Here is a 22,735-nt window from a genome sequence, read left to right as displayed (position 1 = left end):
CGACCCTTTCTAGCCTCTGAGATCAGAGGAGATTGGGCACTTTAAGGGTGATGTGCCCATAGGCAATCTCTTTGGGCACTCTCATCCCTCTTGAAAAATGCCAAGATAGTCACCCTTTGAAACAAGCGAAAAAAAACAAGTCAACACCAACAACATAAAAAGAAGAATACGGCACCTGGTATTCCAAGGCCGTCTCCCATACAAGTACTAACTAGGCCCAACCCTTCTTAGCCTCAGAGATCAGAAGAGATAGGGTGCTTTCAGGGTGATGCGGCTGTAAGCGATCTCTTTAGGCACTCTCAACCCTCTTGACAAATGCCAAAATGGTCACCTTGGGAAACAAGCTAAAAAAAAACAGGTCAAAGCCAACAACATAAAAAGAAACCTACGGCATCCGGTATTCCCAGGCGATCTCCCAATCAAGACACTAACCAGGCCATATCCTTCTATGGCACCTGGTCTTCCCAGACAGTCTCCCATCCAGGTACTAACCAGGCCTGACGCTGCTTAGCCTCTGAAATCAGACGAGATCGGGTGCTTTCAGGGTGATGTGGCCGTAAGCGCTCTCTTCAAGACACGCCCAACCCTCTTGACAAACGCCAAGATGGTCGCCTTGAGAAACAAGCGAAAAAAACAGGTCAAAGCCAACAACATAAAAAGAAGCCTATGGCACCTGGTATTCCCAGGCGGTCTCCCATCCAGGTACTAACCAGGCCCGACACTGTTTAGCCTCCGAGATCAGACGAGATTGGGCGATTTCAGGGTGATGGGGCCATAGGTGATCTCTTCCGGCACTCTCAACCCTCTTGACAAACGCCAAGATGGTCACCTTGAGAAAAAAGTGAAAAAAAAAACAGGTCAAGGCCAACAACATACAAAGAAGCCTACAGCACCTATTATTCCCAGGTGGTCTCCAATTCAGGTACTAGCAAGGCCCAACCCTGTTTAGCTTCTGAGATCAGAGGAGATCGGGCGCTTTCAGGGTTATGTGCCCATAGGCAATCTCTTTGGGCATTCTCAACCCTCTTGACAAATGCCAAGATAGTCACCTTGAGATACAAGCGAAAAAAAACAGGTCAATGTCAACAACATAAAAAGAAGAATACGGCACCTGGTATTCCAACGCCATCTCCCATCCAGGTACTAACTAGGCCCAACCCTTCTTAGCCTCAGAGAAGAGAAGAGATAGGGCTCTTTCAGGGTGATGCTGCTGTAAGCGATCTCTTTGGGCACTCTCAACCCTCTTGACAAATGCCAAGATGGTCACCTTGGGAAACAAGCGGAAGAAAAAAAACGAATCAACGCCAACAACATAAAAAGAAGCCTACAATAACTGGTATTCCCAGGTGGTCTCCCATCCAGGTACTAACCAGGCCCGACTCGTCTTAGCCTCCAAGATCAGACGAGATTGGGTGCTTTCAGAGTGATGTGGCCATAGGCAATCTCTTCAGGCACTCTCAACCCTCTTGACAAACACCAAGATGGTCACTTTGGGAAACAAGCGGAAAAAAAAGCAGGTCAACGCCAGCAACATATAAAGAAGTCTGCGACACCTGGTATTCCCAGGCAGTCTCCCATCCAGGTACTAACAAGGCCCAACTCTTCTTAGCCGACAACATCAAACGAGATTGAGTGCTTTCAGGGTGATGTGCCCGTAGGCAATCTCTTCAGGCACTTTCAACCCTCTTGACAAACGCCAAGATGGTCACCTTGGGAAACAAGCAAAAAAAATAAGTCAATGCTAAGAACTTAACAAAAAAGCCTATGGCATCGAGAAATCCCAGGCAGTCTCTCATACAGGTACTAACCAGGTCCCAACCCTGCTTAGCCTCTGAGACCAAATGAGATTGGGCTCTTTCAGGGTGATGCGGCCATAGTAGATTTTTTCAGGCATGCTCAACCCTCTTGACAAATGCCAAGATGGTTACCTTGGGAAACAAACAAAAAAACAAGTCAACGCTAACAACATTAAGAGAAGCCTACAGCACCTAGTATTCCCAGGCGGTCTCCCATCCAGGTATTAACAAGGTGCGGCCCTTTCTAGCCTCTGAGATCAGAGGAGATTGGGCACTTTAAGGGTGATGTGCCCTTAGGCAATCTCTTTGGGCACTCTCATCCCTCTTGAAAAATGCCAAGATAGTCACCCTTTGAAACAAGCGAAAAAAAACAAGTCAACGCCAACAACATAAAAAGAAGAATACGGCACCTGGTATTCCAAGGCCGTCTCCCATACAAGTACTAACTAGGCCCAACCCTTCTTAGCCTCAGAGATCAGAAGAGATAGGGTGCTTTCAGGGTGATGCGGCTGTAAGCGATCTCTTTAGGCACTCTCAACCCTCTTGACAAATGGCAAAATGGTCACCTTGGGAAACAAGCTAAAAAAAAACAGGTCAACGCCAACAACATAAAAAGAAACCTACGGCATCCGGTATTCCCAGGCGATCTCCCAATCAAGACACTAACCAGGCCATATCCTTCTATGGCACCTGGTCTTCCCAGATAGTCTCCCATCTGCTTAGCCTCTGAAATCAGATGAGATCGGGTGCTTTCAAGGTGATGTGGCCGTAAGCGCTCTCTTCAAGACACGCCCAACCCTCTTGACAAACGCCAAGATGGTCACCTTGAGAAACAAGCGAAAAAAACAGGTCAAAGCCAACAACATAAAAAGAAGCCTATGGCACCTGGTATTCCCAGGCGGTCTCCCATCCAGGTACTAACCAGGCCCGACACTGTTTAGCCTCCGAGATCAGACGAGATTGGGCGCTTTCAGGGTGATGGGGCCATAGGTGATCTCTTCTGGCACTCTCAACCCTCTTGACAAACGCCAAGATGGTCACCTTGAGAAAAAAGTGAAAAAAAAAACAGGTCAAGGCCAAAAACATACAAAGAAGCCTACAGCACCTAGTATTCCCAGGTGGTCTCCAATCCAGGTACTAGCAAGGCCCAACCCTGTTTAGCTTCTGAGATCAGAGGAGATCGGGCGCTTTCAGGGTTATGTGCCCATAGGCAATCTCTTTGGGCATTCTCAACCCTCTTGACAAATGCCAAGATAGTCACCTTGAGATACAAGCGAAAAAAAACAGGTCAATGTCAACAACATAAAAAGGAGAATACGGCACCTGGTATTCCAACGCCATCTCCCATCCAGGTACTAACTAGGCCCAACCCTTCTTAGCCTCAGAGAAGGGAAGAGATAGGGCTCTTTCAGGGTGATGCTGCTGTAAGCGATCTCTTTGGGCACTCTCAACCCTCTTGACAAATGCCAAGATTTTCACCTTGGGAAACAAGCGAAAAAAAAAAAAACGAATCAATGCCAACAACATAAAAAGAAGCCTACAATAACTGGTATTCCCAGGTGGTCTCCCATCCAGGTACTAACCAGGCCCGACTCTTCTTAGCCTCCAAGATCAGACGAGATTGGGTGCTTTCAGAGTGATGTGGCCATAGGCAATCTCTTCAGGCACTCTCAACCCTCTTGACAAACACCAAGATGGTCACTTTGGGAAACAAGCAAAAAAAAAAACAGGTCAAAGCCAACAACATATAAAGAAACCTACGGCATCCGGTATTCCCAGGCGATCTCCCAATCAAGACACTAACCAGGCCATATCCTTCTATGGCACCTGGTCTTCCCAGACAGTCTCCCATCCAGGTACTAACCAGGCCTGACGCTGCTTAGCCTCTGAAATCAGACGAGATCGAATGCTTTCAGGGTGATGTGGCCGTAAGCGCTCTCTCCAAGACACGCCCAACCCTCTTGACAAACGCCAAGATGGTCGCCTTGAGAAACAAGCGAAAAAAACAGGTCAAAGCCAACAATATAAAAAGAATCCTTGCCCCCGGCTTTACCTACGCCGCTTGACGGGGGGGGCTGGACTCCCATGCGGCCGCCAGGCCCGGCCCTCGGGTTCGGGTTCTGGTGGCCCCCTGGGAATCCGATCAGACCTGAGCGATCTGCCTGTTCATGGTCTCCTATGGTTCAATTTTGTAATGTACAATAGTTGTTTATTTAATGTGTGCACCTATGTTTGCGATACTAACCTCTTCTTTCTCTCCCCTTCTCTGCTTTTTCCTCTCCCTCTCCCCTCCCTGTACTCTCACCGTGTCGTGGTTGGTGGGCATCGTGGAACTCCTCTTAGAGCCCTTTCTCCGGAACAAGCTACCTCCTGGCTCCTGGCGGTCGACCTGCATGGTGGATTATGGGTAAGACCCAGCTTACGTTCTCATCCCCCTGACATGACTGATGGCTAAGATTTTATCCCTAAATGTCCATGGACTGAATTCTAACGGGAAACGGCATCTGGCACTTAGGGAATTCAGGCAGTCGGGAGCGGATATCGTCCTTGTCCAGGAGACGCACTTTGATAAGGGGGGGTCCTTCGCTTTCACCTCTCGATACTTTCCTTTAGCTTACCTATCCTCGGGACCTCACAGGAAGGCCGGCGTGGCCATCCTGATACGTCATGGAGCCCCTTTCACCTACCTTGATCACTATGGGGATCCCGGGGGAGGCTTCTTGATACTTAAGGGCAAGTGGGGATCCCAGCCAATTACCCTATGTACCCTGTACGCCCCAAATGTCCGTCAACATAGCTTTCTCTCCAGACTCCTGTCCCGCTTGTTCAAGACAGATCATGGTTACTTAGTGGTGGGGGGTGACTTTAACATGGCTCACTCCGCTATTGCGGACCGTTTGGCGACGTCGACCCGGCCCCCCTCCGCTAAAGTACTTAGGGATTCGAAACTGTTTCGCCAGCTGACCCGCAGACACGCTCTTTTTGACGTCTGGCGGGCCCTTCACCTGGCGGACCGGCAGTACACGTTCTACTCGGCCCCGCACCAGCTGCACTCCCGCATAGACTACTTTTTTACCAACAATTCCACGCTGAGAGTGGCCCGACGGGCCCATATCCTACCAATTTCATGGTCGGACCACGCGCCGATCCTATTAACACTGGATCTAGCGGCTCCAGTAAGTAGACCCTACAATTGGAAACTCAACACCTTTCTCCTGCAACATTCCCCATCATAGGCGGAACTGGTCTCAACCTTGAAACTCTACTTTGCTGAAAATGCGACCCCGGACATTGCTCTCCCCACTTTGTGGGAGGCCCACAAGGCGGTCATCCGTGGAAAGTGCATGGCTCTGTCTTCTGCTTTAAAGAAGGACGCAGAGGCCGCTAGATTGCGAACGGAAAAAGAGCTGGGGCAGCTGGAAAGGGATATGCAGGCTTCTCCGTCACTGCGACTCCTCCGGAAGATCACTAAGCTTCGCATGGTGCTTAAGGATCTGGCGCTCCGCCGGGTAGAAAAGACTATGTTGCGGGTTAGGCAGACGTATTACGACAGGGGCAACAAGGCGCACTCACTCTTGGCGAGGAAACTTAAAGATAAAATCCTCCTCTCTACCCCACATCAGATTAAAACTAAAAACAACACAGTCGTTTCTCACCCTAAGGAGATAGCAGACACATTTGCGAAATTTTATGAGGAGCTGTACAACAGCGACGACATACCCAGTGCTCCCCTGTCGGCGGAGCTTTCCCAGCGTATGCACCAATATTTGACAGACAGTGGGATCCCCCGCATTCGAGACCTGGATCTGGCCTCCCTGAATATGCCCATTACGGAGGAGGAAATAGAACTGACCGTCAAGTCACTACCGGCTCATAAATCCCCGGGTCCGGACGGTTTACCCTACGAATACTATAAAACGTTTCTGCCCCTTCTGCTCCCTTACTTGGGCAGATTGTTCAATGCGTTTCTGTTACATACCCTGGTCCCTTCCGATATGCAACGCTCCTTCCTCACCCTGATACCCAAGCCCGATAAGGACCCCATTCTCTGTGCCAATTATAGGCCCATTGCACTCCTGAATGCAGATCTGAAGATCTTTACGAAACTCCTTTCCCTCCGGCTCAATAGGGTCCTACCCTCCCTCATCCATAAAGATCAGGTGGGATTTGTCCCTCTTCGCCAAGCCGGCGACAACACCAGAAAGGTCATAGATTTAGTCGACGTGGCGAATAGGGGGGGCATCCCGTCTTTGCTTCTGAGTTTGGATGCGGAAAAGGCATTTGATAGACTGGGGTGGCCCTTCCTGTTCGCCACGTTGCAGCACATGGGGATGAAGGGACCGTTCCTGCGGGCAATACGCCACCTTTATTCCAACCTGTCCTCCCAGGTTAAGACCCCCTTCGCTACCTCCTCGGCGTTTTCGGTCTCCAATGGCACGCGCCAGGGCTGTCCCCTGTCGCCTTTATTATTTGCTATCTGCGTGGAACCCCTGGCGGCGTCCATCCGGCGGAACCCGAATATCAGGGGCGTCCCGGTTCGGGGCAGGGAATTTAAGGTGTCGTTGTTTGCGGATGATGTCATCCTCACCCTGACCCAGCCCAGGATATCCCTGCCTAACTTACATAAGGAGTTGGACCGCTACAGCGCCCTATCGGGCTAAAAAATTAATGCTTCCAAATCGGAAGCCCTCCCGGTAAATATGCCGTCCCCGGAGGTCGAACATCTCCGAGCCACTTTCCCATACCACTGGAAAATTGATTCCCTGAAATACTTGGGGATTCATATCACCCCGACCTTCGACTCTCTGTATCAGGCAAACTTCCCGCCCCTATATGGCGTCATTAGGCAATTACTTTCCCAATGGCGGAAGCACCAGATCTCCCTCTTTTCTAGGATAGCTTCGGTGAAAATGACGATTCTCCCGAAACTCCTCTACCTTTTCCAGACCCTTCCTATCCCAGTACCATATCACCACCTGAGAAAATTACAGGCGGACCTGCTAGATTTTACATGGAACTACAAACGTCATAGAATCCCCCGCTCGGTGATGACAGCCTCTCGCTCAGCCGGGGGACTGGCGTTTCTGGACCTGGTAAAGTATTTCCAAGCGGCTCAGCTCCGGGCAGTGACCTCCTGGTTCACCCAGAGGTCGTACAACAGATGGACGGAAATTGAGAAGCTCTGGTTGGCTCCAGTGCACCCTAATAGTATGCTATGGAGCGCCCCAGCACTAACCCCCCGGACCCAACTGCTAGGATCTATGTCCTACCTACAGGGCCTATGGCGCAAGCTTTCTAAGATATATGTCCTGGCTTCGGACAAATCGCTCCTGACGTCCTTCCTGTACCATCCTAAGATGCCAGACAGCCTGACGTATGCGATGTCCCACCCGTGGTCTTCCCGGAATCTCTTTCACCTGGGGACCTTAGTGGACCCCAGATCGCGGAGAATGTTGTCTTATGCGGATCTTCAGTCCAAATTTGACCTCCCGAGACAGAGCTTCTACAGCTATCTGCAGATACGACACTTTGCCCAGACCATATCCTCTGATTTGCACTTCTCCCCTCCCTCCGCTTTTGAGACCATAATCCTTGAGGGCACGGCCCAAAGGGGATCGATGTCGGCTATATATAAAATCCTTAATGCACCCCCGCTAGCTCCGGTAGGTAAACATGCCTACATGCTCAAGTGGGAGGAACAGCTGGGGGAGGAGATCACGGATGGGCAATGGCAGACGATATGGTCCCAGGCCTCGAAAAGCTCTCTATGCACGCTCTATAGGGAGAACACGTACAAAATTTTATTTTTCTGGTACATGACCCCGGACGTCCTTCACGCCATTTACCCTACCACCTCTGACAGATGCTGGCGGTGCTTGACCCACAAAGGCACGCTGTTCCACATCTTCTGGCAGTGTCCCCTAGTGGTCCCCTTCTGGGAAGGGGTCCGGCGCCTCTTGGCTGATCTCTTGGATCGGCGGGTGGACCTGGATCCTAAGACCTTCTTGTTGGGCATCCCTCTCCCTACATTGACGAAGTCCCGCAAGAAATTGTCACGGCATATCCTGACTGCGGCGAGATGCCTAATAGCCCTACACTGGAAAAAGGCGCTGCCCCCCGCTCTGGGAGCACTCCATGCTAGAGTTCAGGACGTGGAGTTGATGGAGAGGATGACCGCCAGGATACAGGACAGGCTCGAGGCCCACAATGTGGTCTGGAGTCCATGGAACTCCCGGGAGATCCAGCTGTGAAAAAGACACAGAGACCACGCACGGTGACTATACCCCCTGCCTTTCCCTACCCCTCCTCCCCCACACTCTCCTCCCCCCTTTCTCTTTACTTTTTATCCTTTGCTAAACTCTCTTTCTTTCTCCTTATCCCTCTTATCTCCTATCCTTCTCACCTCTGCTCTCCTTCTTCTTCTCTCTCTGTTGCTTGGTACCCCTATTTCTTTTTGCCAGCCTCTCTTTCCTTTTCCATCATGGCTGGTGCATGTACGTGCTTTGTTGTTCTTTTAGCACACTACTTTGTGGATGCTGTTTGTCATGAGAGGTTGATACTGTAAGAAGAGGTCCATGACTTGGTGCGGGGCTACTCCACTGGACCCTATGGTGGGTAAAGCCATTCTTTATTTCTCAGGGTCGGCCCGGTTGTTCGCGGGGGGCCCCCCCGGGCTGGCATTTGCCGGCCCTGGGGGGCCTACTGGGATGGGCCAAGAGGTGGGTGGTCCCTGCGGCCTACTCTTTTCTGTTCTAGCTGTTTTATTCTGATGTAGTAATGCATGACGTGTAATGCACTCTTTGAAAATAAATAAATATGTTATTTGGAAAAATAAAAAGAAGCCTATGGCACCTGGTATTCCCAGACGGTCTCCCATCCAGGTACTAACCAGGCCCGACACTGTTTAGCCTCCGAGATCAGACGAGATTGGGCGCTTTCAGGGTGATGGGGCCATAGGTGATCTCTTCTGGCACTCTCAACCATCTTGACAAACGCCAAGATGGTCACCTTGAGAAAAAAGTGAAAAAAAAAACAGGTCAAGGCCAACAACATACAAAGAAGCCTACAGCACCTAGTACTCCCAGGTGGTCTCCAATCCAGGTACTAACTAGGCCCAACCCTTCTTAGCCTCAGAGAAGAGAAGAGAAGAGATAGGGCTCTTTCAGGGTGATGCTGCTGTAAGCGATCTCTTTGGGCACTCTCAACCCTCTTGACAAATGCCAAGATGGTCACCTTGGGAAACAAGCGAAAAAAAAAAAAACGAATCAATGCCAACAACATAAAAAGAAGCCTACAATAACTGGTATTCCCAGGTGGTCTCCCATCCAGGTACTAACCAGGCCCGACTCTTCTTAGCCTCCAAGATCAGACGAGATTGGGTGCTTTCAGAGTGATGTGGCCATAGGCAATCTCTTCAGGCACTCTCAACCCTCTTGACAAACACCAAGATGGTCACTTTGGGAAACAAGCAAAAAAAAAACAGGTCAACGCCAACAACATAAAAAGAAGTCTACGACACCTGGTATTCCCAGGCGGTCTCCCATCCAGGTACTAACAAGGCCAGACTCTTCTTAGCCTCCAACATCAAACGAGATCGGGTGCTTTCAGGGTGATGTGCCCGTAGGCAATCTCTTCAGGCACTTTCAACCCCCTTGACAAACGCCAAGAGGGTCACCTTGGGAAACAAGCAAAAAAAATAAAAAATAAGTCGTAAGCTAGAGACAATACGGCCCGAGTCCTCAATTTAATCCACGCGGTGCATGTACAGGGAAGGCCCTTGCTTATGTTGTCAACGGACGCGGAGAAGGCCTTTGACAGGGTGGCCTGGCACTTTATGCAGGCCACCCTGGAACATATAGGTCTTGGCCCCAACATGATGAGCTGGGTAATGTCGCTTTACTCCACGCCGTCGGCAGCGGTACGGGTGAACGAGTGGTGCTCGGACTCTTTCCCCATCACTAATGGGACGAGGCAGGGGTGCCCTCTGTCTCCCCTCATTTTTATTCTGACACTGGAACCACTTATGTGTCACGTTCGGAATGACCCGAATATTACTGGCATATCCAAACCCTCGGCACACCACAAAATTGCGGCGTACGCTGACGATCTAATTTTTTCCGTCTCCAATCCACACATTTTGCTTCCCAATATACTTGCGTCTCTCCGGCGATACGGCAGCCTATCAAACTATAAAATCAATTGCGCCAAGTCGGCTGTATTGAATATATCGGTCCCGGATGGTGAGGCCAAGAGGCTACGCTCCGCTTTTCCATTCTACTGAGCTGAAAAATCTATACGTTACCTGGGCGTTGACATCGCTGCGGATTTGGCGCAATTGTACCCGCTTAATTTTGTCCCTCTCCTGAATAGACTGAAATCTGATTTGGGAAACTGGCATGCTTTTTTTTTAATTGAAAAACAAACTTTATTGATAAAAGAAGGAAAGAGAGAAGATGACATACATAGTAGGCATACATACGGTACATCTAGTAACAAGGGCCGTTCTGGCCAAAACAGCGTTGCATACATGAGTGCTTTGGGTTAGCTGTGCTGTATAGAGTTCAGACACCCATCTTAGGTATAGTCAGCATAGAGCTAATTTGTGTTGACCAGGGGAGGGGGAGCAGACAGAGAAAAAAAAAAAAAAAGGAAGGGGGAAGGGGACATAGTGCAAGTAGGCCCATGAGGTGGAGGAAGCACAGAAAGGGGAAAGCAGAGGGGGGAGGGAGGCAAGGGATCAATATATCAACATTTCAAGTACACGTCTCCCCATCCCCCAACCATCTACCCCAGACCCGCTCGTATTTAAGTGGACATCCTCTATGCGTATAGATCAGTTTCTTATACGGGAGGGTATCGTTAACCTCTTTCTTCCAGCATTGGATCGTGGGGGGGAGGGCCTGCATCCAGCCACGAGCAATCACTTTTCTCGCCAGGAACAGCGTTTCATGAAAAAAGGTGCGAAGGGATTTGTCAGCGTCTAATTCTGGCAATAGACCAAGCAGGCACAGCTTTGGGTCAAGGCTAGCAGGAGAGCCCATCTGGTCATGGAGAAAGCGAATTACCTGCATCCAGTATGTTTGGATAACCAGACAGGACCATATGAGGTGATAGAAAGAGCCTGGAGCATGGTCGCATAGGCGGCATCCTGGATTATATGAGGGTTTGAACCGTGCTATCTTCTGGGGGGTCAGGTATGTCCTATGGATAATGTACAGCTGTGTGAGGCGGTCCGACAGCCTGGGGGAGACTCTCTTCACATCCCCCAAGACTTCATCCCACTCCTCATCCTCAATTATTCCAACATCCACCTCCCATCTGGCTTTAGCAGCATAGGCCAATGCCCAGGTGCCTGGTAGACGGATGGTGGAGTAAAGGGTGGAGATCCACTTGGTTGGCTCAGCACCCGTGACTATATCCACTATAGGGGGGACTGTCAGGGTGGGGTTGGAATCGGCAAATTGAGTCTGTATCGCGTGTCGGAGCTGTAAATATCTGAAGAAGAGGTGGTTAGGGAGTGTGAATTCTTCCTTTAGCGTTTGAAAGGATTTAAGCCCAGTGTTAGTCATAATTTGGTGCATGTATAGGATGCCATAGCGTGTCCAAGCTGCGGGGTCTGGAACGGACAGCAGTTCGGGCAACTGAGTGTTAAACCAGAGAGGAGTGTAACAATGAAACTGTGGGGTCCCAAGTTGTTTTAGGGCCGTCCGCCATACCCTCCGGTGGTGCGTCAACATGTCTTCTTTGTGATGGGGGGAACGTCGTGGCAATGGGGCCCTAAGGATTGACTGAAGTGGGGTGTGGGCAGGGTCGTCAGGGCGTTTACAAAGTAATGTCTGGTATCTTGGCAGCTCGCTCTTGTCAAAGTGATAAAAATGGGACAACTGGGAGGCAAGATAATAATCCTGGAGATCTGGAAGGGCAGCCCCTCCCATTGTTACCGGGTTCTTCAGAATTCTCCAAGACAATTTGTGTCTGCTGTGACCCCATATAAATGAATTAAGAATTGATTCAATCGTCTTGAAAAAATTTTGTGGTATATACAGGGGTGCATGCCACACCAAATAAAGTATCTTGGGCAGGAGTATCATTTTGACCAGACTGATGCGTCCCATAACACCCAGAGGTAGTCTGGCCCAGGTTTGTGTCTTGTTCTTAATCAGGGTGTAGAGGGGTTCAATGTTAAGGGGTACATAGTCTGTCAGCAATCTGGTGACCTGCACTCCTAAATACTTGACCACTGAAACCCTAGGGAGATTTAGAGGAGGGGACGTGGGTACAGAGGGGAAATGATCAAGCGGAAGGATCTGGGATTTAGACCAGTTGATACTCAGACCCGAATGACTACCAAGACAGTCTATGGTGTGAAGGGCTGCAAGAAGGGAGGGACCCGAGTCGGCTAAGTAGAGGAGTGTATCGTCAGCATACAGCCCGATCTTTTCTTCCAAATTCCCTATCCTAAGGCCACGAATACTGGAGTCTGCGCGAACCATAATAGCCAGTGGCTCCACAGCCAACGCATACAGCATGGGAGAAAGGGGGCAACCTTGTCGAGTCCCTCTCTCCAGCGGGAACTGATCGGAGAGCCAACCGTTCACAAACACCTTGGCTCTCGGGGATTGATATAGGAGTTGGACCCATCGAATAAAGTTGGGGTCAAGTCCAAATCCCGAGAGGCACTCCCACAGGTAGTTCCACTCCACGGAGTCGAAGGCCTTGGCAGCATCCAAGGCCACCACAACCCGCGAGCCGACTTCGTCATGGGATCCCTGGATGTTCATAAGTAGGCGGCGGATATTCATGGCAGTGTTTTTCCCTGGCATAAAGCCGGTCTGGTGAGGGTGAATCAGTGTGAGGATGACCTGATTAGGGCGAGAGGCAAGAATCTTGGCCAGTATTTTAATGTCGACCTGTAATAGGGAGATGGGTCTATATGATTCCGGATAGTTTGGGTCCTTCCCTGGCTTGGGAATTACAACTATTTGCGCTTCTCTCATGGAGGGGGGTAGGATTCCCGTGCCAAATATGGATTCATATAGGTCATGGAGTTTAGGGGTCAAAATTTCAGAGTAGGTGGCATAGAATTCAAGTGGTAGGCCGTCCAGTCCAGGTGCCTTGGAAGTGGCCAGAGAGGAGATAGCCTCGGAAATATCCTCCTTAGTAATAGGGGCCTCTAAAAGGTCGCGTTGGGCGTCTGTCAATTTGGGAAATGTAATTCTCGCTAGGTAGTCTCTGGTGTCTTGGGGAGTATGAGTGACCCGGATGGCGTAGAGTGCTCGATAGAACCTCGCAAATTCCTCCGCCACCTGTTGTGGATCAGTAATACCATTCCCCTGGGTGTCTATCAGTGATACCACAACTGGGGGACGGGGATCTAAGTGGGCAAGGTAAGCAAGTAGTTTGCCCGATCTTTCTCCATACTCAAATATCCTTTGCCTACAGAAAAAGATGCGCTGCTTGGCCTTTTCCGTATGCAGTTGGGAGACCTGTCGCAGCTGAAGCTTAAGAGCAGCAGCTGCGTCAGGTGAGGGGTCTCTGTGAAACTCCTCCTCCAGTCTTTGTAGGAGGTCTGTAGCCTGTTGGACAACAAGGTTTGACGACCGCTTGAGTCTGTTAATACGTGTGGTGAGCAGAGAGCGGGCGTACAGCTTAAATGTGTCCCACACTATGTCATGTGTAGCGGAGTCCCTGTTAACTGTAAAGTAGTGTTGCAATTCCGCAGGGATGTCTTCTTGCTCCTGCAGGGCGGTTAGCCAAAATGGGTTCAGCTGCCAAGTAGGAGAGGGAGAGGCCTTCAGGAGCCGCATCGTAATCCAGTAGGGGGCGTGATCCGAGAGAATTTTCAGAGCGAAGCCCACATCTCCCAGTCTGGGTGTCAGGGTCTGTGAGATAAGGATAAAGTCAACACTGGACATTGTGTTATGGCTGGCTGAGAAGCACGAATATGCTTTAGCCCGCGGATGCTTATGGTGCCATGTATCCACAAGAGCAAAGTCGGTCAATATACGATGTAGTCTGGTATGGGCTGGTGGGACACCAGGAGAGTCCAGTGTGCCCATTCGGTCCAGAGCGGGAGTGAGGGTCATGTTAAAGTTCCCCATCCACACTGCCGGCACCGAGGGGTAATGTGCCATAAATGCAAGGCCCTCCTTAAGTACAACTGAGTTATAGGGAGGGGGGACATAGCAGGCTATTATCAAAATAGGGGATCCATTGATAGTGGCATGCAGGAATACATATCTGCCCTGCCGGTCCGTCTGGAGCAACACTAGATCAAATGGCACCCTTTTAGCAATTAAGACCGAAACCCCCCTGGAGTATGAGGTGTGGGTAGCATGATACACCCAACCTATCCATGGCTTCTTGAGTGAGGACTGGAGATGGCCAGTAACATGGGTCTCAACAAGCGCGATGATGTCAGAACGCTGGGACTTAAGGAACGTCAGGGCGGCAGTGCGTTTTATCTTATTCCGCATGCCTCTGACATTCCACGTGAGGAACTTTAGAGAGCTCATGGTGGGAGCAGAGCGTATACAATAAACCATAGGCGGGCCAGAAGCAGCAGAGCAGTCATGGCCAATTCAGTTCGCACAAAACACAATAGCAGCCAATTCCAATAATGCATGTATGACATTAACATAGTACCTTCAGCATAAACAAACTTTAGTAAACACAGTGATGTAAGAAAAACAAAAACCACAACATCCCACCCCCCACCCAGTCCAGCGCCACCCCAACATGGCTTGGACATCATACCCCAGAACTGGGTACCAACAGGGAACATCCAATGCTTAGGACCCATTGGAGGCAAGGGACTTAATTGCAGAGGAGCATAGATACCCAAGGTAGCAAAGAAAAAAACAAAGGGGGAGAAAAAAAAGTCAAACAAATGGGGGAGGAAAAAGTACACTAAAGTCCTAAAAATTCAAAAAGTCCTAGGGGGGCGACTTCTTCTCTGGAAGGTGCATGGGGAGTAGGAGCCAAAAAGGTGTGAAACCATCATGGCTGCGCATGGGGGAGCCCCGCCCGCCATGTGGATGATGAATAAGGTATAGTAGAAAAGTCCTGGATGTCGTGCAGTCCACAGTCCTCCCCAGGCGCTCCTCAGGTACAGGGGAGGCAGGGATCTCAAAGCAGTGAGGACGCCGGGAGAGGATGGTCATGCCGTGGGATCCAGTGCGAGGTGCAAAAGAAGGGGGGGTAATTATTCCGGGTTAGTCCCCTGGCCCTGCAAAGGGCATTCATATATAATGTGCCCATCGCAATGACTGAATCATCAGAGTAGCAGCAGGAGAGAGCACGGGCACCCATGGGAGCAGGAGAAAGAAAGAAAAGCATCCACAGCTTACAGGTAGGGTAACATGGTCAGTCTCGGCGTTCTCTCTGGTCAATCCAGGTGGAAGCCAATGCAGGGTCTTCGAAAAAGTGGGTTCGGCCCTCGTATTCCACGCGAAGCCTCGCAGGATACAGCATTGCTTATTTGAGGTGTAGAACCCGGAGGCGTCGCTTAACTTCCTGGAACCTGGATCGCTGCCATTGCACCTCACTGGAAAAGTCTGGGAAGACTGCCACATGAGTATTGGTATGGGGGATATTACCCCTCTCTCTAGTCAGGCGGAGGATTTTGTCACGATCTCGGAAGTTAAGAAATTTCGCTATCAGGGTGCGCGGTGGGGCCCCCTGGGGAGGAGGACGGGCCGGAATTCGATGAGCTCTCTCCACTGCGAACATCACCGAAAATGCCTCCCTGCCAAAGGTGGAGGTCAGGAGATTTTCAAGAAAACCCGCCGGATCATTGCCCTCAGCTGTCTCAGGGAGGCCGATAAAGCAGAGATTGCATCTCCGGAGACGATTTTCCATGTCGTCCTGTTTCGCGCTAAGCTGTTGCAGCTGACGGCGTACCTCATCGGTAGTGTGTTGCAGGGGGTGTATGATGTCTTCAGCCCTACTGATACGGGTCTCCGTCTCCGCCACGCGATCCCGGAGGGTAGAGAGATCTTGCCGGATGAGGGACACATCAATTTTGACCTCCTCAATTTTGGAGGTGAGCGTGCTCTGACATAGGGCTATAGCGTCCAGGACCTGGTTAGTAGCCGACGTAGAGTGGTCTGTGTCAGAGGGAGCACCAGCGCCATCTTTGGCCCGGTGTTCCTCTTCATGACGGCGGTACCTGGCGAGCTTGTCAGCGGCCTCGGTGGACTTTTTCAGTGGGGACATGGTCCATAAATGGTCCGGGGTGTTCCAAGATGGCCGCTATGTATTGGGCCAATTCTTCAATCTCCCCGCTCGCAACAGCCGTGAAGTGCCACAGTTAAGGTTAAGTAGACAGGGGCTTGGTGCCTGCGAAAATCAGCAGCTGCAGCAGGGGAGAAACGGGCACAGGGTTGGCAGGTGAGGACAGAGTACCTGGCAAAGGATCACAGTGGGTGAAGCAATATGGCCCCTGCTCCAGGGCCCAGGCCGGCCTCACAGGCTATCCAACCGGCTGCTGCAGGAAATATAGGGACTGCACAGGTGGCAGGGAGTGAGGTGGCTGCCACAGGCAGGCAGATACATGGAGGTATACAGTCAATGAGGCCTATAGGGGCTGCCGCGGGTGGAGCAAGATGGCCGCCGGCTCGTGGACCAGGCCGGCGCCGCGGACCTCTCCACCAGCAGCTATAAAGAGGAGAGCCACCACATCCGCGGCCGAGGGCGATCCGATAGCTGGGGGTGCTGTGGAACGGCTTCGATGTGGCTCGGGGGGGGGCCGAGGAGGCCCGAGGAAGCTGCCGCCGGGTGGAGCAAGATGACCGCCGCTCCGGCGTCTAGGCCGAAGCCGCGGTCTGTCCTAAAGGCAGCCCCCACGAACGGGTATCTTACCGGAGCGGCTCCGCGCGGCGGCCAAATCGGGCAGATGGCTCCAGGGGAAGAGAGAGGAGGAAGGCAGGGTCGTCCAGGTGCTGTTCCAGGGAAGGATGGTGCAGGATTCTGTTAGCAGGAGTACGGACGAGCGGAGCTCTCACCACAAACGTCCTACTCCATTGCACCGCAGGCCACGCCCCCCCAAAACTGGCATGCTTTAACACTGACCTGGTTCGGGCGCTGTAATGCATTCAAAATGACGGCCCTCCCGCGGATCTTATACTTCTTCCAGACAATACCGATCCAGTTACCCCCAATTTTTTTCAGACAACTGCAGGTGCTGCTCCGGGACTTTATTTGGGCGCGCAAACCGCCCAGAGCCCGTTTGCAATTGCTTGCCAGACCAAAGGACAAGGGGGGTCCGGGTCACCCAGATCTGAGACAATACTACAGAGCGACTCTGCTAGAGAGAGTCGTTGATTGGCATTGTAATGGCGCACACAAGCAGTGGGTGGAGATGGAGATTGAGGATGGATCCATTCCCCTATTGACCTCCCCGTGGCTCCTGTCCTCCCTACCAAAAGACCTCAGAGATCACCCCGTAGTGGGAGCTACGTTGGCTGTTGTGCGGAGGTTGTTCCGCTGCACACACATTGCTCCCCTGCCGTCACCAATGACTCCGGTTATAGGTAATCCAGACTTCCCACCGGGATTTACCAACAAGAAACTGCGACAGTTGACAGTGGTGGGGAAACAGCGTCTGGGAGAGGTGTGGCCCTCGGGAGGGCTCCCGACCACGCAAACTGTCGCCGAGCTTTCTGACCCTCCGCTTGACTTGTTTAGTGCTTATCAACTTTGTCACTTTCTTCTGGCCATACAAAGGGTCCCCTACACTCCTAGAGACCTGACGCCCTATGAATCCATCTGTCACAAAGGGGAACCTGTGTGACACACCCTCTCCCTCCTGTACAACCTATTGAGTAGTCAGGAGGAGGAGTCGACCCCACCATTTATCCACAAATGGGAGAGGGACTTAGGCATCACTTTTACCCCACAACAGATAGGGAAGATCCTGACCTTAGTACATAAAGCTTCCATCGCAAACCAATATCAAGAATCAGGATACAAGATGGTCTCACGCTGGTATAGAGTCCCATACCTTCTGAATAAAATGAATAGATCGATCCCGGATGTTTCTTGGAGGTGCAATTCAGATACGGGGACCATGGGACACATTTTCTGGGCATGCCCGGCCTTGAGGAACTTTTAGGTGGAGGTGACCGGGACGATAAAAACTCTCACAAATGTAGATATCGCAGACAACCCAGCAGCGTGCCTTCTACACTTGACCGAACAGCCTGTTCGAAAATACAAAAAAACCCTCACGATGCAACTCCTGAACGCCGCCCGGGCCTGCATTCCCACACTGTGGAGGCAACCTCAGCCCCCATCCAAGGTGCTGTGGTATTCCAAAGTCAATCATATTCTCTGGATGGAAGAGATGACCGCCACCCTTCACAACACTGAAGAGGCATTTAGTGTTACATGGAGGCCCTGGAGGTATTTTACTGGTACTCGAGACTACATTAGGCAGCGCCCCTGTCCCAGAAAATGACTGAACATCTAACGTTTACCTAGGTAGGCCATGTCTGCCCTGGGTGGCATCCCCCCCTCCCTTTTTGTCTTTATTTTTCTTTTTTTCCCTGCCGCCATACCCCCCCTCCTCTCTCTCCGTCTTTGCACTCTTTTCTCCCCCCGTCCTCCCTTTTGAATATGCCTTGTCTCCTTACTAGCCTTCAGGACCCAGAAGAACCCCAGGGTTCTGGACGAGACCAGCTCATATTTTACTCTGGTTCACATAGGTCATGATAAGCTGGCTCGCTGTAGTCCCAGTTGTTCTCCATGATTACATTTGTCCGAACGGAGCTGCACTAGTTATACTGTACTACATGTCGGAGGTGGGGTTTCTCTCTTTTCTGCATGAAACTGTAGGACTGCCCTCTGAGAACCCAGAGTTCTTTGGCTGCCTATTTATTGTTACCATGTAATTGTGACCCTAGGTCATGCTGTATGGTTGACTGTTATATTTATGTTGTTCTACTTATACTTAATAAAAGAATAAAAAAATAAAAAAATAAGTCAATGCCTTTAAAAAAAAGCCTATGGCATCGAGAAATCATAGGCGGTCTCCCATCCAGGTGCGATCAAATGAGATTTGGCTCTTTCAGGGTGATGCAGCCATAGTAGATTTTTTCAGGCACGCTCAACCCTCTTGACAAACGCCAAGATGGTCACCTTGGGAAACAAACAAAAAAAACAAGTCAACGCCAACAACATAAAAAGAAGCCTACAGCACCTAGTATTCCCAGGCGGTCTCCCATCCAGGTATTAACAAGGCGCGAACCTTTCTAGCCTCTGAGATAAGCGGCGATTGGGCGCTTTCAGGGTGATGTGCCCATAGGCAATCTCTTTGGGCACTCTCATCCCTCTTGAAAAATGCCAAGATAGTCACCCTGGGAAACAAGCGAAAAAAAAACAGGTCAACGCCAACAACATAAAAAGAAGAATACGGCACCTGGTATTCCAAGGCCGTCTCCCATTCAAGTACTAACTAGGCTCCACCCTTCTTACCCTCTGAGATTAGAAGAGATAGGGTGCTTTCAGGGTGATGCGGCTGTAAGCGATCTCTTTAGGCACTCTCAACCCTCTTGACAAATGCCAAGATGATAACTTTGGGAAACAAGCGAACAAAACAGGTCAACACCAACAACATAAAAAGAAGCCTGCGGCATCTGGAAAACCCAGGCGGTCTCCCATCCAGGTACAAACCAGGCCCAACCCTGCTTAGCCTCTGAAACCAAACGAGATTGGGCACTTTCAGGGTGTTGTGCCCATAGGCAATTTCTTTGTGCACTCTCAACCCTCTTGACACATGCCAAGATGGTCACCTTGGGAAACAAGGGAAAAAAAACAGGTCAACGCCGACAACATAATGAGAAGCCTACGGCACCTGGTATTCCCAGGCTGTCTCCCATCCAGGTATTAACCAGGCCCATCACTGCTTAGCCTCCGAGATCAGATGAGATTGGGCTCTTTCAGGGTGATTTGGCCGTAGGCACTCTCTTTGGGCACTCTGAAGCCTCTTGACAAAGGCCAAGATGGTCACCTTGGGAAACAAGCTAAAAAAAACAGGTCAAAGCCAACAACATAAAAAGAAGCCTACGGCATCCAGTATTCCCAGGCGATCTCCCAATCAAGACACTAACCAGGCCAGATCCTTCTATGGCACCTTGTCTTCCCAGGCAGTCTCCCATCCAGGTACTAACTAGGCCTGACGCTGCTTAGCCTCTGAAATCAGACGAGATCGGGTGCTTTCAGGGTGATGCGTTTCAGGGTGATGCGTAAGCGTTCTCTTCAAGACATGCCCAACCCTCTTGACAAACACCAAGATGGTCGCCTTGAGAAACAAGCGAAAAAAACAGGTCAAAGCCAACAACATAAAAGGAAGCCTATGGCACCTGGTATTCCCAGGCGGTCTCCCATCCGGGTACTAACCAGGCCCGACACTGTTTAGCCTCCGAGATCAGACAAGATTGGGCGCTTTCAGGGTGATGGGGCAGTAGGTGATCTCTTCGGGCACTCTCAACCCTCTTGACAAACACTAAGATGGTCACCTTGGGAAACAAGTGAAAAACAAAACAGGTCAAGGCCAACAACATAAAAAGAAGCCTATGGCACCTGTTATTCCCAGACGTTCTCCCATCCCGTACACTGCTAGGCCTCCGAGATCAGATGAAATTGTGAGCTTTCAGGGTGTTGTGCCCGTAGGCAATTTCTTTGTGCACTCTCAACCCTCTTGACAAATGTCAAGATGGTCACCTTGGGAAACAAGGGGAAAAAAACAGGTCATGAGAAGCCTACGGCACCTGGTATTCCCAGGCTGTCTCCCATCCAGGTACTAACCAGGCCCATCGCTGCTTAGCTTCCGAGATCAGATCAGATCAGATTGGGCTCTTTCAGGGTGATTTGGCCGTAGGAACTCTCTTTGGGCACTCTGAAGCCTCTTGACAAAGGCCAAGATGGTCACCTTGGGAAACAAGCTAAAAAAACAGGTCAAAGCCAACAACATAAAAAGAATCCTACGGCATCCGGTATTCCCAGGCGATCTCCCAATCAAGACACTAACCAGGCCAAATCCTTCTATGGCACCTGGTCTTCCCAGGCAATCTCCCATCCAGGTACTAACCAGACCTGACGCTGCTTAGCCTCTGAAATCAGACGAGATCGGGTGCTTTCAGGGTGATGTGGCCGTAAGCGTTCTCTTCAAGACACACCCAGCCCTCTTGACAAACGCCAAGATGGTCGCCTTGAGAAAGAAGCGAAAAAAACAGGTCAAAGCCAACAACATAAAAAGAAGCCTATGGCACCTGGTATTCCCAGGCGGTCTCCCATCCAGGTACTAACCAGGCCCGACACTGTTTAGCCTCTGAGATCAGATGAGATTGGGCGCTTTCAGGGTGATGGGGCCGTAGGTGATCTCTTTGGGCACTCTCAACCCTCTTGTTAAACGCCAAGATGGTCACCTTGGGAAACAAGCGAAAATAAACAGGTCAAGGCCAACAACATAAAAAGAAGCCTACGGCACCTGGTATTCACAGATCGTCTCCCATACAGGTATTAACCAGGCCATACACTACTAGGCCTCCGAGATCAGATGAGATTGTGCACTTTCAGGGTGATGTGGCCATAGGTGTTCTATTTAGACACTCTCAACCCTCTTGAGAAATGCCAAGATGGTCATCTTGGGAAACAAGTGAAAAAAAACAGGTCAACGCCAACAACATAGACCCTGGCGGTCTCCCATCTGACCCAGACCCTGCTTAGCCTCTGAGATCGGGCGCTTTCAGGGTGATGTGACCTTAGGCGAATGCTTCGGGACATACTCAAAACTCTTGACTGATGCTAAAATGGTCACCTTGGGAAACAAGCGAAAGAAAAACAGGTCAAAGCCAACAATATAAATGATTCCTACGGCACCTGTAATTAGTTACTATCCAGGCCGGACCCTGCTTAGCCTCTGAGATCAGATGAGATCGGGCGCTTTCAGGGTGATGTGGCCGTAGATTTCTTTGGGCTCTCTCAGCCCTCTTGACAAATGCCAAGATGATCACCTTGGGAAAAAAGCGAAAAAAAAAAAACCATGTCAACGCCAACAACATAAAAAGAAGCCTATGGCACCTGGTATTCCCAGTTGGTCTCCCATCCAGTTACTAATCAGGCCCGACAATGCTTAGCCTCCGAGATCAGACAAGATCAGGCACTTTCAAGGTGATGGGGCCATAGGCGATCTCTTCGGCACTCTCAACCATCTTAACAAACGCCAACATGGTCATCTTGGGAAACAAGCGAAAAAAACCAAGTCATTGCCAACATTGGAGGCTAAGCAGGGTTGGGCAATCAGTTTCCTTGCCTGAAATAGGCATCTCAGAACTGCCATCTGGCTGCTTCCCGGGTTTCCAACTCCTTCAACTAATCCCAGGAGACAATACTTCGCCTCCATCCTGGTGGAGGTTCCAAACACCCGATCAATGGTTCCGTCCAGTAGCGGATCAACTTTGGGCATCTCCGAAACATGTGCATCATGACTCCCCCCATGTTCCCGCACCGGGGGCAACTTGCGTCCTACCGTTCGGCCAAATTGAAAAAGTTTACGAGGAGCATAATAGGTTCTATATAATAAGAACAGATATGACATCCTCTGTGAGGAGAGCCACAATTCACCACAGGCAGGATTCATGTGGCCAATTATAGCTCAATGGGGTTTAGTACACACCCCACACTATATAAGGCCGTCAGCGCGGCGGCCTTGTATAGTGTGTTGCGGTGGTCAGGGAAAGAGGATGATAGGCAGGGACAGTGTCTTTACTGCTTGGGAACCTAGTACTGTTACAGTGGGTGTTATGTGCCTCCTGCACAGTACACACCTGAAGTTACCCTTTATTAGTGGTGTTCAATTTCTGCAATACATGCATCTGCAGTGCAGAAGTTAGAGTGGGTGTTGTGTGCCTCCTGCACAGTATACACCTTATTGCTGG

At 50.6% G+C, this 22,735-nt stretch overlaps 14 pseudogenes; all 14 read right to left on the bottom strand.

The window, feature by feature from the left end:
• Positions 1-443: 443 nt before the first annotated feature.
• On the bottom strand, positions 444-562 carry LOC143949743 (5S ribosomal RNA; annotated as a pseudogene).
• Positions 563-661: 99 nt separating this feature from the next.
• Positions 662-780, bottom strand: LOC143947375 (5S ribosomal RNA; annotated as a pseudogene).
• A 101-nt stretch (positions 781-881) lies between these two features.
• Positions 882-1,000, bottom strand: LOC143949567 (5S ribosomal RNA; annotated as a pseudogene).
• A 321-nt stretch (positions 1,001-1,321) lies between these two features.
• LOC143947496 (5S ribosomal RNA) lies at positions 1,322-1,440 on the bottom strand (annotated as a pseudogene).
• Positions 1,441-2,669: 1,229 nt separating this feature from the next.
• On the bottom strand, positions 2,670-2,788 carry LOC143946411 (5S ribosomal RNA; annotated as a pseudogene).
• A 101-nt stretch (positions 2,789-2,889) lies between these two features.
• On the bottom strand, positions 2,890-3,008 carry LOC143948734 (5S ribosomal RNA; annotated as a pseudogene).
• A 322-nt stretch (positions 3,009-3,330) lies between these two features.
• Positions 3,331-3,449, bottom strand: LOC143946068 (5S ribosomal RNA; annotated as a pseudogene).
• A 5,187-nt stretch (positions 3,450-8,636) lies between these two features.
• Positions 8,637-8,755, bottom strand: LOC143946882 (5S ribosomal RNA; annotated as a pseudogene).
• A 329-nt stretch (positions 8,756-9,084) lies between these two features.
• On the bottom strand, positions 9,085-9,203 carry LOC143946067 (5S ribosomal RNA; annotated as a pseudogene).
• Positions 9,204-19,638: 10,435 nt separating this feature from the next.
• LOC143948015 (5S ribosomal RNA) lies at positions 19,639-19,757 on the bottom strand (annotated as a pseudogene).
• A 389-nt stretch (positions 19,758-20,146) lies between these two features.
• On the bottom strand, positions 20,147-20,265 carry LOC143949451 (5S ribosomal RNA; annotated as a pseudogene).
• Positions 20,266-20,554: 289 nt separating this feature from the next.
• On the bottom strand, positions 20,555-20,678 carry LOC143949162 (5S ribosomal RNA; annotated as a pseudogene).
• Positions 20,679-21,055: 377 nt separating this feature from the next.
• On the bottom strand, positions 21,056-21,174 carry LOC143948115 (5S ribosomal RNA; annotated as a pseudogene).
• A 692-nt stretch (positions 21,175-21,866) lies between these two features.
• Positions 21,867-21,985, bottom strand: LOC143948936 (5S ribosomal RNA; annotated as a pseudogene).
• Positions 21,986-22,735: the final 750 nt, after the last annotated feature.

Source organism: Lithobates pipiens, unplaced genomic scaffold (genome assembly GCF_037356315.1).
Source record: "Lithobates pipiens isolate NorthernLeopardFrog02 unplaced genomic scaffold, aLitPip1_a1.2 Scaffold_30, whole genome shotgun sequence".
In the NCBI taxonomy this organism is placed as follows: domain Eukaryota; kingdom Metazoa; phylum Chordata; class Amphibia; order Anura; family Ranidae; genus Lithobates; species Lithobates pipiens.
This window is presented reverse-complemented; position numbering and strand designations above follow the sequence as displayed.